Raw genomic sequence first — 19,320 nt, forward strand, 5'->3', positions numbered from 1 at the left:
TATATTTAAACACAGATCAACAGAACAATCATCCTATATTTAAACTGCAGAACAATCATCCTATATTTAAACTGCAGAACAATCATCCTATATTTAAACTGCAGAACAATCATCCTATATTTAAACTGCAGAACAATCATCCTATATTTAAACTGTAGAACAATCATCCTATATTTAAACTGCAGAACAATCATCCTATATTTAAACTGCAGAACAATCATCCTATATTTAAACTGCAGAACAATCATCCTATATTTAAACTGTAGAACAATCATCCTATATTTAAACTGCAGAACAATCATCCTATATTTAAACTGTAGAACAATCATCCTATATTTAAACTGCAGAACAATCATCCTATATTTAAACTGCAGAACAATCATCCTATATTTAAACTGCAGAACAATCATCCTATATTTAAACTGTAGAACAATCATCCTATATTTAAACTGTAGAACAATCATCCTATATTTAAACTGCAGAACAATCATCCTATATTTAAACTGCAGAACAATCATCCTATATTTAAACTGTAGAACAATCATCCTATATTTAAACTGCAGAACAATCATCCTATATTTAAACTGCAGAACAATCATCCTATAGGTGAGTACTTCAGATCTATATCCTGTTCTAGTAAACCATCCTGAGCCAGTTCCAGACAGGTGAGTACCTCTCTGTCTATATCCTGTTCTAGTAAACCATCCTGAGCCAGTTCCAGACAGGTACCTCTCTGTCTATATCCTGTTCTAGTAAACCATCCTGAGCCAGTTCCAGACAGGTGAGAACCTCTCTGTCTATATCCTGTTCTAATAAACCAACCTGAGCCAGTTCCAGACAGGTGAGTACCTTTGCTGTTTTATATCCTGTTCTAGTAAACCATCCTGAGCCAGTTCCAGACAATGAGTACCTCTCTGTCTATATCCTGTTCTAGTAAACCATCCTGAGCCAGTTCCAGACAGGTGACAATCTCCTCTGTCGTTTATATCCTGTTCTAGTAAACCATCCTGAGCCAGTTCCAGATATGTGAGAACAATCGCCGTCTATATCCTGTCCATCTTTGGAGGCTTTCACCAGCTCACTCACAGCATAGTGTTCTGTGGAGCAGACAGAGAACCTCTTCAATCATCCTTTATAATAAACTACACAGAGTTTCAGAACCAGAAGTTGAAAGCAATATTCTATAGACGATGATTCACGGTCACAGGACCCAAGAAAAACAATACAGAAAGGGTTAGAAAAGGGTTCACTCCAGCAGTATGCAATCCCAGCTACCGCAGCACTGTAGTTCAGTTTTAATACTGTAGTAATACTGCAAACAATGACATCAGGTACAACTAAAATCTCAGAACAATCATCCGGGGCCAGAGGACGTCTCCGGGGCCAGAGGACGTCTCCGAGAGCCAGAGGGACGTCCTCCGGAGCCAGAGTAAACGTCTGAGCCAGTGCCAGATCACGCTCTCCGGAGCCAGAGGACGTCTCCGGAGCCAGAGGGCGTCTCAGCCGGGGCCAGAGGTACGCTCTATCCTGGGCCAGAGGGCGTCTCCGGGGCCAGAGGGCGTCTCTCCAGAACAGAGGGCGTCTATATTTAAGGGCGTCTCCGGGGGCAGAACGTCTCATCCTAGGGCGTCTCGAGGGCCAGAACGTCTCAGGAGGAGCCCCAGAGGGCGTCCTCCGGGCCAGAACGTCTCCGGGGCCAGAGGACGTCTCCGGGGCCAGAAACGCAACCTCAGGGCCAAGGACGTCTCCGGGGCCAGAGTCTCTTTGGAACTCCTCCAACATGGCAGAACGTCTCCTATATCCAGAAACTCTTGATGTTTCATCCAAGGCACCCGTTTAAACTGCCAGAACAATCTCCAGCCAGTTTTAAACTCTCCGTAGAACAATTGGATGTCTCCATTCTGCCAGAGGTACGTCTGTATGTTGTTGTTGTTGATGTTTGTATGTTGTTGTTGTTGTGTCCTGAGGGCGTCTCCATGTGCCTGTAGAACAATCTCCGTATTGAACCCCGGTGAGCCAGATCGACCGCTCTCAGCCAGTATTGACTGGAACAAGAGGCCCCGTCTCCCAGTGCCCTGAGGGCGTCTCCGGGTGTCCAGATCCCCGCTCTCCAGATATCCTCAGCCAGTGCAGATCGACGCTCCTCAGCCAGTGTCCTCCAGATTTAAACGCTCCCAGCCAGAACTGAGGACGCTCCTCAGCCAGTGGCCTGAGGGCGCTCTCAGCCAGTGTCCCCTGAGGACCCCGTCCCAGCCAGTGCCTTGACAGTGTGTCCTGATAGACCCCGCTCCTCAGCCAGTGGACACAGAACCCCGCTCCTCAGCCAGTGTCCTTAGAAGCCATGGAATCGGGTCATTCTATTTACATCTCAGTGTTGTCCTGATGTTTCCATCCTCTGTTTGGTGTCCTGATTGTTGTCCTTGATGTCCTTTCCATTCCGTTCAGCCAGTATGTTGATTGCTCCTCAGCCAGTTGTTGATCGCCCCGCTTCAGTTTGGTCCTGTTGCTCCTCAGCCAGTGTTGATGTTTCCATTCTGTTTGGCTATGTTGTTGTTGATGTTTCCATTCTGAACAATCATCCTGATTATTTCAGCCAGTGTGTCCTGATCATCCTATCAGCCAGTGTCCTGATGACCCCGCTCCTCAGCCAGTGTCCTGATCGACCCCGCTCCTCAGCCAGTGTTGATCGGCCCGCTCCTCAGCCAGTGTGTCCTATATTCGACCCCGCTCCTCCAGCCAGTGTCCTGATATGCTTCAGCCAGTGTCCTGATCAACCCGCTCCTCAGCCATTGTCAGCCAGTGTTGATTGAGAACAGCCAGTGTCCTGTATCGACCCCGCTCCTCAGCCAGTGTCCTGATCGACCCTCCCCAGCCAGTGTGTCCTGATCGGCCCGCTCCTGAGCCATCCATCCTATGCTTCAGCCAGTGTGTCCTGAACCATTCCTCAGCCAGTATGTCCTGATGTTGCCCTGTTCAGATGTTTCCAGACAGGTCCTCAGCCAGTGTATGTTGCTCCTCAGCCAGTGTCCTGATTGACCCCGCTCCCCAGCCATCCAGACAGGTGAGTCCTGATCGGCCCGTTTCCAGTGTCCTATATCCTGTTGTCCTGTTGATGCTCCCCAGCCAGTGTCCAGATGCTCCTCAGCCAGTTGTCCTGTCGATGCTCCTCAGCCAGTGTGTCTGATCGACCCCGCTAGTTGTGTTGTTGTGACCCCGCTCCTCAGCCAACCTGTTTGGTATGTTGTTCAGCCAGTTGTTGTTGATGTTTCCATTCTGTTTATATCAGTTGTTGTTGTTGATGTTTCTCATTCCAGTTTGTCCTGATCAGTTGTCCTCAGCCAGTTGTTGATGAACCTCATTCTGTTTGGTATGTTGTTGTTCTTGCCAGTGTCCTGATGCCCAGTTCCTCAGCCAGTGTGATCGTATGCTCCCCCTCCGTGTCTATATTGTTGCTCCTCAGCCAGTTCCTGATCGGCCCGTTCAGCCAGTGTCCTGATTGATGCTCCCATTCTGTCTGATATCCTCAGTTGTGTCCTGATGCCCCGTTTCCATTCTGTCCTGAGCCCGTTCCAGCCAGGTGAGACCCCGCTCCTCAGCCAGTGTGTCCTGTTCGCTCCTCAGCCATGTTTCCTTCTGTTTGGTATCCAGCCAGTGTGTTGATCGGCCCGCTCCTTTGCCAGTGTGTCCTGTTGTTGATGTCCCCAGCCAGTTCCTGAGCCAGTTCAGCCAGTGTGTCCTGTTGATGCTCCCAGCCAGTGTTCTGTTTGGTATGTTCAGTTGTGTGTCTGTTGATGCTTTCCAGCCAGTGTCCTGGTACCCTGCTCCTCAGTTGTGTGTCCTGTTGATGCTCCTCAGCCAGTTGTCCTGATGTTCAGCCAGTGTCCTGAGCCAGTGTTTCCCTGTTTGGTATGCTCCTCAGCCAGTGTGTCCTGTTGATGCTCCTCCATCAGTGTGTTTGGAGCCCGCTTGTCAGCCAGTGTCCTGATGTTTCCATTCCGCAGCCAGTGTGTTCCTGATTGGATGCTTTCCAGCCAGTTTGGTAGTTGTTGTCCCCAGCCAGTGTCCTGTTGTCCTGATCCCCGCTCCCCAGCCAGTGTCCTGTATGTTGTCCCCAGCCAGTTGTCCTGATCGATGTTCCCAGCCGTTCAGCCAGTGTCCTGATCGGCCCGCTCCTCAGCCAGTGTTGTCGACCCTGTTGATGCTCCTCAGCCAGTTTGTCCTGATCGACCCCGCTCCTCAGCCAGTTGTCCTGATGTCCTCAGCCAGTTCCTGGATGACCCCGCTCCCAGCCAGTGTCCTGATGACCCCATTCCTCAGCCAGTGTCCCTGTGTTGTTGAGTGTTTCTGACGTTTGGTACTGTTGTTGTCCTGTTGTTGATGCTCCAGCCAGTGTGTGGTGATGTTGTCCTCAGCCAGTGTGTTGATCGACCCCGCTCCCCAGCCAGTGTCTGATATGCTCCTCAGCCAGTGTGTCCTGATCGCTCCTCAGCCCCGCTCCCTCAGCCAGTGTCCTGTCCCCAGCCAGTGTCCTGATCGACCCCGCTCCTCAGCCAGTGTGTCCTGATCGTGCTTCAGCCAGTGTGTCTGATCGACCCGCTCCTCAGCCAGTGTGTCCTGATCGACCCCGCTCCTCATGCCAGTGTCCTGATCGTTGCTCCTCAGCCAGTGTCCTGATGTTTCCATTCCTCAGCCAGTGTGTTGATTGCCCGCTCCTGAGTGTTTCCATTCGCTCCTGTTGTTGTGTGTGTCCTGGATGCCAGCCAGTGTCTGTTTCGACCCCGCTCCCAGCCAGTGTTGTCCTGATCGTCTCCGCTCCTCAGCCAGTGTGTCCTGATCGTTCTCCTCAGATGTTTCCATTCCGTTTGGTCCTCAGCCAGTGTGTCCTGATCGACCCCGCTCCCCAGCCATGTGTCCTGTCGCCCCGCTCCCAGCCAGTGGTCCTGTTGTTGTTGCTCCTCAGCCAGTGTTCTCCATTCCGTTCAGCCAGTGTGTCCTGTTGCTTGCCAGTGTGTCCTGATGCTTTCCAGCCAGTGTGTCCTGGTATGCTCCTCAGCCAGTGTTGTCCTGATCGTTTCCCCTGCTTCAGCCAGTGTCCTGTCGTTGTCCTGATGTGTCCTGGTCTGACCCCTGCTCCCCAGCCAGTGTGTTGTGTTGTTGATGTTTCCATTCTGTTTGGTATGTCCTGTTGTTGTTGTTGATGTTTCCAGCTGTTTGGTATGTTGTTGTTGTTGTGTTGATGACCCCATTCCTCAGCCATGTTGTTGTCCTGATTGATGTTTCCAGCCAGTTTGGTATGTTGTTGCTCCTCAGCCAGTGTGTCCTGGATGCTCCTCAGCCAGTGTCCTGATGACCCCGCTCCTCAGCCAGTGTCCTGTTGTTGCTTGAGCCAGTGTGTCCGCTGGTCCCAGCCATGCTTCAGCCAGTGTTGTTGATGACCCCATTCCTCAGCCATGTTGTTGTTGTTGTTGATGTTCAGCCATTCTGTTTGGTATGTTGCTCCTCAGCCAGTGTCCTGATGTTTCCATTCTGTTTGCCTTGATGCTTCCAGCCAGTGTCCTGATTGATGCCCCAGCCTCCCCAGCCAGTTGTGTGTTGATCGACCCCGCTCCTCAGCCAGTGTGTTCCTGTTGTTGTTGATCGACCCCGCTCCTCAGCCAGTGTGTCCTGATTGATGCTCCTCCAGCCAGTGTCCTGATCGACCCCGCTCCTCAGCCAGTGTGTTGATGTTTCCATTCTGTTTGGCCCGCTCCTCAGCCAGTTGTCCTGATCGACCCCGCTCCTCAGCCAGTGTCCTGATTGTTGCTCCTCAGCCAGTGTGTCCCTTCTGACCCCGCTCCTCAGCCAGTGTCCTGTTGTTGATGTCCCTGATTCCATTCTGTTTGGTCCTCAGCCAGTGTTCCTGATGATGCTCCCAGCCAGTGTGGTCCTGTTGATCGATGCTCCTCAGCCAGTTCTGATTTGGCTCCTCAGCCAGTTGTCCTGATTGTTGCTCCTCAGCCAGTGTGTCCTGATTCTGTTTGGTATGTTGTTGTTGTTGTTGATGCTCCTCAGCCAGTGTGTCCTGATCGACCCCGCTCCCAGCCATGTTGTGTTGTGTCCCTGATCGACCCCGCTCCTCAGCCAGTGTGTCCTGATCGACCCCGCTCCTCAGCCATGTTGTGTCCTGATCGACCCGCTCCTCAGCCAGTGTGTCCTGATCGATGCTTCAGCCATTCTGTTTGGTATGCTTCAGCCAGTGTCCTGATTGCCCGCTCCTCAGCCAGTGTCCTGATCGACCCCGCTCCTCAGCCAGTTGTCCTGATCGACCCCGCTCCTCAGCCAGTGTGTCGACCCCTGATCGACCCCGCTCCTCAGCCAGTGTCCTGATCGACCCCGTTTCCAGCCAGTGTGTCCTGATCGGCCCCGCTCCTCAGCCAGTGTCCTGATCGACCCCGCTCCCCAGCCTCCTCAGCCAGTGTCCTGATCGACCCCGCTCCTCAGCCAGCCTGATTGGCCCCGCTCCTCAGCCAGTGTCCTGATCGACCCCGCTCCTCAGCCAGTGTGTCCTCAGCCATGTGTCCTGATCGACCCCGCTCCTCAGCCAGTGTGTCCTGATCAGCCACCCCAGCCAGTGTCCTCAGCCAGCCAGTGTCCTGATCGACCCCGCTCCTCAGCCAGTGTGTCCTGATCGACCCCGCTCCCCAGCCAGTGTGTCCCAGCCAGTGTGTCCTCATGACCCTGCCCTCAGCCAGTGTGTCCTGATCGACCCCGCTCCTCAGCCAGTGTCCTGATCGAGCTCCTCAGCCAGTGTCCTGTGCTCCTCAGCCAGTTGTCCTGATCGGCCCCGCTCCTCAGCCAGTGTGTCCTGATCGATGTCCCCGCTGTCCCTCAGCCAGTGTCCTGATTGGCCCCAGCTGTCCTCACCCCGGCCCTGTCCTGATGACCCCGCTCCTCAGCCATGTCCTGATCGAGCCCAGCCAGTGTCCTGATCGACCCCTGCTCCCAGCCAGTGTGTCCTGATCGCCCCGCTCCTCAGCCCTGATCGCGCCCCTCAGCCAGTGTGTCCTGATCGACCCCGCTCCTCCTCAGCCAGTGTGTCCTGATCGACCCCGCTCCTCAGCCAGTGTCCTGATCGACCCCGCTCCTCCATTCTGTATGTTGTTGTTGTTGTTGTTGATGTTTCCATTCCAGCCAGTGTGTGTCGACCCTGCTCCTCAGCCCCTGCGACCCCGCTCCTCAGCCAGTGTGTCCTGATCGATCCCGCTCTCCTCAGCCAGTGTGTCCTGATCGACCCCGCTCCTCAGCCAGTGTCCTGCCAGCCAGTGTCCTGATCGACCCCGCTCCTCAGCCAGTGTCCTGATCGACCCCGCTCCTCAGCCAGTGTGTCCTGATCGACCCCGCTCCTCAGCCAGTGTCCTGATCGACCCCGCTCCTCAGCCAGTGTCCTGATCGACCCCGCTCCTCAGCCAGTGTCCTGATCGACCCCGCTCCTCAGCCAGTGTGTCCTGAGTGTGTCGACCCTGCTCCTCAGCCAGTGTCCTGATCGACCCCGCTCCTCAGCCAGTGTGTCCTGATCGACCCCGCTCCTCAGCCAGTGTCCTGATCGACCCCGCTCCTCAGCCAGTGTCCTGATCGACCCCGCTCCTCAGCCAGTGTCCTGATCGACCCCGCTCCTCAGCCAGTGTGTCCTGATCGAGCCCCGCTCCTCAGCCAGTGTGTCCTGATCGCCAGTGTCCCCCGCTCCTCAGCCAGTGTGTCCTGATCGACCCCGCTCCTCAGCCAGTGTGTCCTGATCGACCCCGCTCCTCAGCCAGTGTGTCCTGATCGACCCCGCTCCTCAGCCAGTGTGTCCTGATCGACCCCGCTCCTCAGCCAGTGTGTCCTGATCGACCCCGCTCCTCAGCCAGTGTGTCCTGATCGACCCCGCTCCTCAGCCAGTGTGTGTCCTCAGCCAGTGTGTCCTGACCCCGCTCCTCAGCCAGTGTGTCCTGATCGACCCCGCTCCTCAGCCAGTGTGTCCTGATCGACCCCGCTCCTCAGCCAGTGTGTCCTGATCGACCCCGCTCCTCAGCCAGTGTGTCCTGATCGACCCCGCTCCTCAGCCAGTGTGTCCTGATCGACCCCGCTCCTCAGCCAGTGTCCTGATCGGCCCCGCTCCTCAGCCAGTGTCCTGATCGACCCGCTCCTCAGCCAGTGTGTCCTGATCGACCCCGCTCCTCAGCCAGTGTGTCCTGCCAGTGTCTGATCCCCGCTCCTCAGCCAGTGTCCTGATCGACCCCGCTCCTCAGCCAGTGTCCTGATCGACCCCGCTCCTCAGCCAGTGTGTCCTGATCGACCCCGCTCCTCAGCCAGTGTGTCCTGATCGCTCCCCCCGCTCCTCAGCCAGTGTCCTGATCGACCCCGCTCCTCAGCCAGTGTGTCCTGATCGACCCCGCTCCTCAGTGCCAGTGTGTCCTGATCGACCCCGCTCCTCAGCCAGTGTGTCCTGATCGACCCCGCTCCTCAGCCAGTGTCCTGATCGACCCCGCTCCTCAGCCAGTGTGTCCTGATCGACCCCGCTCCTCAGCCAGTGTGTCCTGATCGGCCCCGCTCCCCCCAGTGCTCCTCAGCCAGTGTGTCCTGATCGACCCCGCTCCTCAGCCAGTGTGTCCTGATCGACCCCGCTCCTCAGCCAGTGTCCTGATCGACCCTGCTCCTCAGCCAGTGTGTCCTGATCGACCCCGCTCCTCAGCCAGTGTCCTGATCGACCCCGCTCCTCAGCCAGTGTGTCCTGATCGACCCCGCTCCTCAGCCAGTGTCCTGATCGACCCCGCTCCTCAGCCAGTGTGTCCTGATCGACCCCGCTCCTCAGCCAGTGTGTCCTGATCGACCCCGCTCCTCAGCCAGTGTCCTGATCGACCCCGCTCAGCCTCAGCCAGCCAGTGTGTCCTGATCGACCCCGCTCCTCAGCCAGTGTGTCCTGATCGACCCTGCTCCTCAGCCAGTGTCCTGATCGACCCCGCTCCTCAGCCAGTGTGTCCTGATCGAGCCCCCGCTCCTCAGCCAGTGTGTCCTGAGTGTGTCGACCCCCGCTCCTCAGCCAGTGTCCTGATCGACCCCGCTCCTCAGCCAGTGTGTCCTGATCGACCCCGCTCCTCAGCCAGTGTCCTGATCGACCCCGCTCCTCAGCCAGTGTCCTGATCGACCCTGCTCCTCAGCCAGTGTGTCCTGATCGACCCCGCTCCCCAGCCAGTGTGTCCTGATCGACCCCGCTCCTCAGCCAGTGTCCTGATCGACCCCGCTCCTCAGCCAGTGTGTCCTGATCGACCCCGCTCCTCAGCCAGTGTGTCCTGATCGACCCCGCTCCTCAGCCAGTGTCCTGATCGACCCTGCTCCTCAGCCAGTGTCCTGATCGACCCTGCTCCTCAGCCAGTGTCCTGATCGACCCTGCTCCTCAGCCAGTGTCCTGATCGACCCTGCTCCTCAGCCAGTGTCCTGATCGACCCTGCTCCTCAGCCAGTGTGTCCTGATCGACCCTGCTCAGCCTCAGCCAGTGTGTCCTGATCGACCCCGCTCCTCAGCCAGTGTCCTGATCGACCCCGCTCCTCAGCCAGTGTCCTGATCGACCCCGCTCCTCAGCCAGTGTCCTGATCGACCCCGCTCCTCAGCCAGTGTCCTGATCGACCCTGCTCCTCAGCCAGTGTCCTGATCGACCCTGCTCCCCAGCCAGTGTCCTGATCGACCCCGCTCCTCAGCCAGTGTCCTGATCGACCCTGCTCCTCAGCCAGTGTCCTGATCGACCCTGCTCCTCAGCCAGTGTGTCCTGATCGACCCCGCTCCTCAGCCAGTGTCCTGATCGACCCCGCTCCTCAGCCAGTGTCCTGATCGACCCCGCTCCTCAGCCAGTGTCCTGATCGACCCCGCTCCTCAGCCAGTGTCCTGATCGACCCTGCTCCTCAGCCAGTGTGTCCTGATCTCCTCAGCCAGTGCTCGACCCCCTCAGCCAGTGTCCTGATCGACCCTGCTCCTCAGCCAGTGTGTCCTGACCCCGCTCCTCAGCCAGTGTGTGCTCCTCAGCCAGTGTCCTGATCGACAGTGTCCTGATCGACCCTGCTCCTCAGCCAGTGTCCTGATCGACCCCGCTCCTCAGCCAGTGTCCTGATCGACCCTGCTCCTCAGCCAGTGTGCTCCTCAGCCAGTGTCCTGATCGACCCCTCCTCAGCCAGTGTCCTCCTCAGCCAGTGTCCTGATCGACCCCGCTCCTCAGCCAGTGTCCTGATCGACCCTGCTCCTCAGCCAGTGTCCTGATCGACCCTGCTCCTCAGCCAGTGTCCTGATCGACCCCGCTCCTCAGCCAGTGGATTTCGAATAAACAAATTGTGATGCACTGCAGCGATGTTATCTCCCCATTGACATTACATGGGGATATTGAATGCTATGTAACTGAAGGTCTAGAACTAGAACAATATTCTACAGTCTAAAAGCCCAAATCTCGAAACAGATGGCTCTGGGCAGAGCAGACTGCTGATGGATCAAGCACCTGTGAGGGCGGTCAGTCTGGGGAGACAGTCTTAACCAGGGTTATGGTTAGTACCTGTCAGAGCAGTCAGTCTGGGGAGACAGTCTGTTAACCAGGGTTATGGTTAGTACCTGTCAGAGCAGTCAGTCTGGGAAGACAGTCTGTTAGCCAGGGTTATGGTTAGTACCTGTCAGAGCAGTCAGTCTGGGGAGACAGAGTCTGTTAGCCAGGGTTAGTACCTGTCAGAGCAGTCAGTCTGGGGAGACAGAGTCTGTTAGCCAGGGCCGTCAGCTCCATAGGGTCCAGCTCTGCCATGGGACAAAGCTGATTGGTGTAGAGATACTCCAGAACAGCCTGCATACACACCCTGCTGGTGCCTGGGAACGAGACCTAAACACACAGATACACACAGACACACACGCAGGCAGACACAGACACACACAGGAAAGAACAGAGACAAATCATTTGACAACATCTAAATGTCCTGTTTCAATGTCAGTAAAGACCAACATTAGAGACTACAGGGGCTCTGTAAAGACTACAGAGGCCCTGTGAAGACTAGCAGCAGACTACAGAGGCTCTGTAAAGACTAGCAGCAGACTAGAGGCTCTGTAAAAACTAGGACACCGGGTAGTAGCTTTCTACCACACTAAAATAAAGATGTCCCCATGGTTATGAAGAGAGACGTAGTGTTAGACTGTTAGCCCTGGTCTGCCTGTCTGCCTGTTAGCCTGCTGGTCTGCCTGTTAGCCTGCTGGTCTGCCTGCCTGAGAGCAGTGAAACAGAACAGGACTCTGTGTTCAGACAGTGTCCTTGTCCTAACGGCTATTTAAAGATCTCTGAATGACGTCTATTTTTACTGTCAGAGTTACTCTGATGAACCTGTCATGTCACTGTTCCTACTGCTACCTGGGGTTTAATAAATGAACTGGAGATAACATCCCATATTCCCTATGGATCCTGGTCAACATCCTATATCCCTATGGATCCTGGTCAACTGGAGACAACATCCCTATATCCCTATGGATCCTGGTCAACTGGAGACAACATCCCATATCTCCCTATGGATCCTGGTCAACTGGAGACAATCCCATATATCCCTATGGATGCTGGTCAACTGGAGCATCCTATATCCCTATGGATCCTGGTCAACTGGAGACAACATCCCATATTCCCTATGGATCTGGTCAACATCCCATATCCCTATGGATCCTGGTCAACATCCCATATCCCTATGGATCTCTGGTCAACATCCCATATCCCCTATGGATCCTGGTCAACATCCCATATCCCCTATGGATCCTGGTCAACATCCCATATCCCCTATGGATCCTGGTCCCCTTATGGATCCTGGTCAACTATGAGACATACTGTTGGATCCTGGTCTGCCTGGAGACAATAGCCCCTATGGATCCTGTCAATCCAATATCTCATATCCCCTATGGATCCTGGTTCAACTGGAGACCATCCCATATTCCTATGGATCCTGGTCAACATCCCATATCCCCTATGGATCCTGGTCAACTGGAGACATCCTATATCCCTATGGATCCTGGTCAACATCCCATATCCTATATGGGAGACAACTGGAGACATATATGGATCCTGGTCAACTGGAGACAACATCCCATATTCCCTATGGATCCTGGTCAACATCCCATATCCCCTATGGATCCTGTTCAACTGGAGACAACATCCCATATTCCCTATGGATCCTGGTCAACATCCCATATCCCTATGGATCCTGGTCAACTGGAGACAACATCCATATCCCCTATGGATCCTGGTCAACTGGAGACAATATCCCATATGGATCCTGGTCAACTGGAGACAACATCCCATATTCCCTATGGATCCTGGTCAACATCCCATATCCCTATGGATCCTGTTCAACTGGAGACAACATCCCATATTCCCTATGGATCCTGGTCAACATCCCATATCCCTATGGATCCTGGTCAACATCCCATATTCCCTATGGATCCTGGTCAACATCCCATATATGGATCCTGGTCAACATCCCATATATGGATCCTGGTCAACATCCCATATGGATCCTGGTCTGGAGACAACATCCCATATTCCCTATGGATCCTGGTCAACATCCCATATCCCCTATGGATCCTGGTGGAGACAACATCCCATATTCCCTATGGATCCTGGTCAACTGGAGACAACATCCCATATCCCTATGGATCCTGGTCAACATCCCATATCCCCTATGGATCCTGGTCAACATCCCATATCCCCTATGGATCCTGGTCAACATCCCATATTCCCTATGGATCCTGGTCAACATCCCATATTCCCTATGGATCCTGGTCAACATCCCATATTCCCTATGGATCCTGGTCAACATCCCATATTCCCTATGGATCCTGGTCAACATCCCATATTCCCTATGGATCCTGGTCAACATCCCATATTCCCTATGGATCCTGGTCAACATCCCATATTCCCTATGGATCCTGGTCAACATCCCATATTCCCTATGGATCCTGGTCAACATCCCATATTCCCTATGGATCCTGGTCAACATCCCATATTCCCTATGGATCCTGGTCAACTGGCGACAACATCCCATATTCCCTATGGATCCTGGTCAACATCCCATATTCCCTATGGATCCTGGTCAACATCATATTCCCTGGATCCTGGTCAACATCCCATATTCCCTATGGATCCTGGTCTGGAGACAACATCCCATATCCCTATGGATCCTGGTGGAGACAACATCCCATATCCCTATGGATCCTGGTCAACATCCCATATCCCCTATGGATCCTGGTCAACATCCCATATCCCCTATGGATCCTGGTCAACATCCCATATTCCCTATGGATCCTGGTCAACATCCCATATCCCTATGGATCCTGGTCAACATCCCATATTCCCTATGGATCCTGGTCAACATCCCATATTCCCCTATGGATCCTGGTCAACATCCCATATTCCTATGGATCCTGGTCAACATCCCATATTCCCTATGGATCCTGGTCAACATCCCATATTCCCTATGGATCCTGGTCAACATCCCATATTCCCTATGGATCCTGGTCAACTGGAGACAACATCCCATATTCCCTATGGATCCTGGTCAACTGGAGACAATATCCCTATGGATCCTGGTCAACATCCCATATTCCCTATGGATCCTGGTCAACTGGAGACAACATCCCATATTCCCTATGGATCCTGGTCAACATCCCATATCCCCTATGGATCCTGGTCAACATCCCATATCCCTATGGATCCTGGTCAACATCCCATATTCCCTATGGATCCTGGTCAACATCCCATATTCCCTATGGATCCTGGTCAACATCCCATATCCCCTATGGATCCTGGTCAGACAATCCCATATCCCTATGGATCCTGGTCAACATCCATATCCCTATGGATCCTGGTCAACATCCCATATTCCCTATGGATCCTGGTCAACATCCCATATCCCCTATGATCCTGGTCAAAATCCCATATTCCCTATGGATCCTGGTCAACTGGAGACAACATATCCCTATGGATCCTGGTCAACATCCCATATTCCCTATGGATCCTGGTCAACATCCCATATCCCTATGGATCCTGGTCAACATCCCATATATGGATCCTGGTCAACATCCCATATGGATCCTGGTCAACATCCCATATATGGATCCTGGTCAACATCCCATATGGATCCTGGTCAACATCCCATATGGATCCTGGTCAACATCCCATATTCCCTATGGATCCTGGTCAACATCCCATATTCCCTATGGATCCTGGTCAACATCCCATATTCCCTATGGATCCTGGTCAACATCATATTCCCTGGAGTCAACATCCCATATTCCCTATGGATCCTGGTCAACATCCCATATTCCCTATGGATCCTGGTCAACATCCCATATCCCCTATGGATCCTGGTCAACATCCCATATCCCCTATGGATCCTGGTCAACATCATATATCCCTATGGATCCTGGTCAACATCCCATATTCCCTATGGATCCTGGTCAACATCCCATATTCCCTATGGATCTGGTCAACATCCCATATTCCCTATGGATCCTGGTCAACATCCCATATTCCCTATGGATCCTGGTCAACATCCCATATTCCCTATGGATCCTGGTCAACTGGAGACAACATCCCATATTCCCTATGGATCCTGGTCAACTGGAGACAACATCCCATATGGATCCTGGTCAACATCCCATATTCCCTATGGATCCTGGTTAACTGGAGACAACATCCCATATCCCTATGGATCCTGGTCAACATCCCATATTCCCTATGGATCCTGGTCAACTGGAGACAACATCCCATATCCCTATGGATCCTGGTCAACATCCCATATGGTCCCTATGGATCCTGGTCAACTGGAGACAACATCCCATATCCCCTATGGATCCTGGTCAACATCCCATATTCCCTATGGATCCTGGTCATATCCCCTATGGATCTGGTCAACATCCCATATCCCCTATGGATCCTGGTCAACATCCCATATTCCCTATGGATCCTGGTCAACTGGAGACAACATCCCATATCCCCTATGGATCCTGGTCAACATCCCATATCCCCTATGGATCCTGGTCAACATCCCATATCCCCTATGGATCCTGGTCAACATCCAATATTCCCTATGGATCCTGGTCAACATCCCATATTCCCTATGGATCCTGGTCAACATCCCATATTCCCTATGGATCCTGGTCAACATCCCATATTCCCTATGGATCCTGGTCAACATCCCATATCCCCTATGGATCTGGTCAACATCCCATATTCCCCTATGGATCCTGGTCAACATCCCATATTCCCTATGGATCCTGGTCAACATCCCATATTCCCTATGGATCCTGGTCAACTGGAGACAACATCCCATATCCCCTATGGATCCTGGTCAGCTGGAGACAACATCCCATATCCCTATGGATCCTGGTCAACATCCCATATCCCTATGGATCCTGGTCAACATCCCATATCCCCTATGGATCCTGGTCAACATCCCATATTCCCTATGGATCCTGGTCAACATCCCATATTCCCTATGGATCCTGGTCAACATCCCATATTCCCTATGGATCCTGGTCAACAGCCCATATTCCCTATGGATCCTGGTCAACATCCCATATTCCCTATGGATCCTGGTCAACATCCCATATCCCCTATGGATCCTGGTCAACATCCCATATTCCCTATGGATCTGGTCAACATCCCATATTCCCTATGGATCCTGGTCAACATCCCATATTCCCTATGGATCCTGGTCAACTGGAGACAATATCCCCATATTCCTATGGATCCTGGTCAACATCCCATATTCCCTATGGATCCTGGTGGAGACAACATCCCATATTCCCTATGGATCCTGGTCAACATCCCATATTCCCTATGGATCCTGGTGGAGACAACATCCCATATTCCCTATGGATCCTGGTCAACATCCTATATTCCCTATGGATCCTGGTCAACATCCCATATTCCCTATGGATCCTGGTCAACATCCCATATTCCCTATGGATCCTGGTTAACTGGAGACAACATCCCATATTCCTATGGATCCTGGTCAACATCCATATCCCTATGGATCCTGGTCAACATCCCATATTCCCTATGGATCCTGGTCAGCTGGATCCATATATCCCTATGGATCCTGGTCAACATCCCATATTCCCTATGGATCCTGGTCAACTGGAGACAACATCCCATATCCCTATGGATCCTGGTCAACATCCCATATCCCCTATGGATCCTGGTCAACATCCCATATTCCCTATGGATCCTGGTCAACATCCCATATTCCCTATGGATCCTGGTCAACATCCCATATCCCCTATGGATCCTGGTCAACTGGAGACCATATCCCCTATGGATCCTGGTCAACATCCCATATCCCCTATGGATCCTGGTCCTGGACAACATCCCATATCCCCTATGGATCCTGGTCAACATCCCATATTCCCTATGGATCCTGGTCAACATCCCATATTCCCTATGGATCCTGGTCAACAGACCATATCCCTATGGATCTGGTCAACATCCCATATCCCTATGGATCCTGGTCAACATCCCATATTCCCTATGGATCCTGGTCAACATCCCATATCCCCTATGGATCTGGTCAACATCCCATATATCTCCTATGGATCCTGGTCAACATCCCATATGGATCAGCATTCCCTATGGATCCTGGTCAACATCCCATATTCCCTATGGATCTGGTCAACATCCCATATTCCCTATGGATCCTGGTCAACATCCCATATTCCCTATGGATCCTGGTCAACATCCCATATCCCCTATGGATCCTGGTCAACATCCCATATCAACATCCTATGGATCCTGGTCAACTGGTCAACATCCCATATTCCCTATGGATCCTGGTCAACTGGAGACAACATCCCATATGGATCCTGGTCAACATCCCATATTCCCTATGGATCTGGTCAACATCCCATAACATATTCCCTATGGATCCTGGTCAACATCCCATATTCCCTATGGATCCTGGTGGAGACAACATCCCATATTCCCTATGGATCCTGGTCAACATCCCATATCAACATCCCTATGGATCCTGGTCAACATCCCATATTCCCTATGGATCTGGTCAATCCCTGGAGACAACATCCCATATCCCCTATGGATCCTGGTCAACATCCCATATCCCCTATGGATCCTGGTCAACATCCCATATATCCCCTATGGATCCTGGTCAACATCCCATATTCCCCTATGGATCCTGGTCAACATCCCATATCCCCTATGGATCCTGGTCAACATCCCATATCCCTATGGATCCTGGTCAACATCCCATATCCCTATGGATCCTGGTCAACATCCCATATCCCCTATGGATCCTGGTCAACATCCCATATTCCCTATGGATCCTGGTCAACATCCCATATCCCCTATGGATCCTGGTCAACATCCCATATTCCCTATGGATCCTGGTCAACTGGAGACAACATCCCATATTCCCTATGGATCCTGGTCAACATCCCATATTCCCTATGGATCCTGGTCAACATCCCATATTCCCTATGGATCCTGGTCAACATCCCATATTCCCTATGGATCCTGGTCAACATCCCATATGGATCCATGGTCAATATCCCCTATGGATCCTGGGTCAACATCCCATATCCCTATGGATCCTGGTCAACATCCCATATTCCCTATGGATCCTGGTCAACATCCCATATTCCCTATGGATCTGGTCAACATCATATTCCTATGGATCCTGGTCAACATCCCATATTCCCTATGGATCCTGGTCAACATCCCATATTCCCTATGGATCCTGGTCAACATCTCATATCCCTATGGATCCTGGTCAACATCCCATATTCCCTATGGATCCTGGTCAACATCCCATATTCCCTATGGATCCTGGTCAACATCCCATATTCCCTATGGATCCTGGTCAACATCCATATTCCCTATGGATCCTGGTCTGGAGACAACATCCCATATCCCCTATGGATCCTGGTCAACATCAACTATATCCCATATGGATCTGGTCAACATCCCATATTCCTATGGATCCTGGTCTGGAGTCAACATCCCATATCCCTATGGATCTGGTCAACATCCCATATTCCCTATGGATCCTGGTCAACATCCCATATTCCCTATGGATCCTGGTCAACATCCCATATCCCCTATGGATCCTGGTCAACATCCCATATTCCCTATGGATCCTGGTCAACATCCCATATTCCCTATGGATCCTGGTCAACATCCCATATCCCCTATGGATCCTGGTCAACATCCCATATTCCCTATGGATCCTGGTCAACATCCCATATCCCCCTATGGATCTGGTCAACATCCCATATCCCCTATGGATCCTGGTCAACATCCATATTCCCTATGGATCCTGGTCAACTGGATCCCATATCCCTATGGATCCTGGTCAACATCCCATATTCCCTATGGATCCTGGTCAACTGGATCATCCCATATTCCCTATGGATCCTGGTCAACATCCCATATCCCCTATGGATCCTGGTCAACATCCCATATCCCCTATGGATCCTGGTCAATTGGATCAACATCCCATATGGATCCTGGTCAACATCCCATATGGATCCTGGTCAACATCCCATATGGATCCTGGTCAACATCCCATATGGATCCTGGTCAACATCCCATATTCCCTATGGATCCGGTCAACATCCCATATTCCCTATGGATCCTGGTCAACATCCCATATTCCCTATGGATCCTGGTCAACATCCCATATTCCCTATGGATCCTGGTCAGACATCCCATATTCCCTATGGATCTGGTCAAATCCCATATCCCTATGGATCCTGGTCAAAATCCCATATCCCTATGGATCCTGGTCAACATCCCATATCCCCTATGGATCCTGGTCAACATCCCATATTCCCTATGGATCCTGGTCAACATCCCATATTCCCTATGGATCTGGTCAACATCCATATTCCCTATGGATCCTGGTCAACATCCCATATTCCCTATGGATCCTGGTCAACATCCCATATTCCCTATGGATCTGGTCAACTGGAGACAACATCCCATATTCCCTATGGATCCTGGTCAACTGGAGACAACATCCCATATGGATCCTGGTCAACATCCCATATTCCCTATGGATCTGGTTAACTGGAGACAACATCCCATATCCCCTATGGATCCTGGTCAACATCCCATATTCCTATGGATCCTGGTCAACTGGAGACAACATCCCATATCCCTATGGATCCTGGTCAACATCCCATATCCCTATGGATCCTGGTCAATCCCATATTCCCTATGTATCCTGGAACTGGGTCAACATCCCATATCCCTATGGATCCTGGTCACATTCCATATCCCCTATG

At 52.3% G+C, this 19,320-nt stretch overlaps 1 pseudogene; it reads right to left on the reverse strand.

Annotated features, from left to right (window-relative positions):
• Positions 1–930: 930 nt before the first annotated feature.
• Positions 931–19,320, reverse strand: part of LOC127916964 (rho-related BTB domain-containing protein 1-like) — a 66,095-nt pseudogene continuing 47,705 nt past the window's right edge.

The sequence above is a fragment of the Oncorhynchus keta genome, unplaced genomic scaffold (assembly GCF_023373465.1).
Source record: "Oncorhynchus keta strain PuntledgeMale-10-30-2019 unplaced genomic scaffold, Oket_V2 Un_contig_10362_pilon_pilon, whole genome shotgun sequence".
NCBI lineage: Eukaryota > Metazoa > Chordata > Actinopteri > Salmoniformes > Salmonidae > Oncorhynchus > Oncorhynchus keta.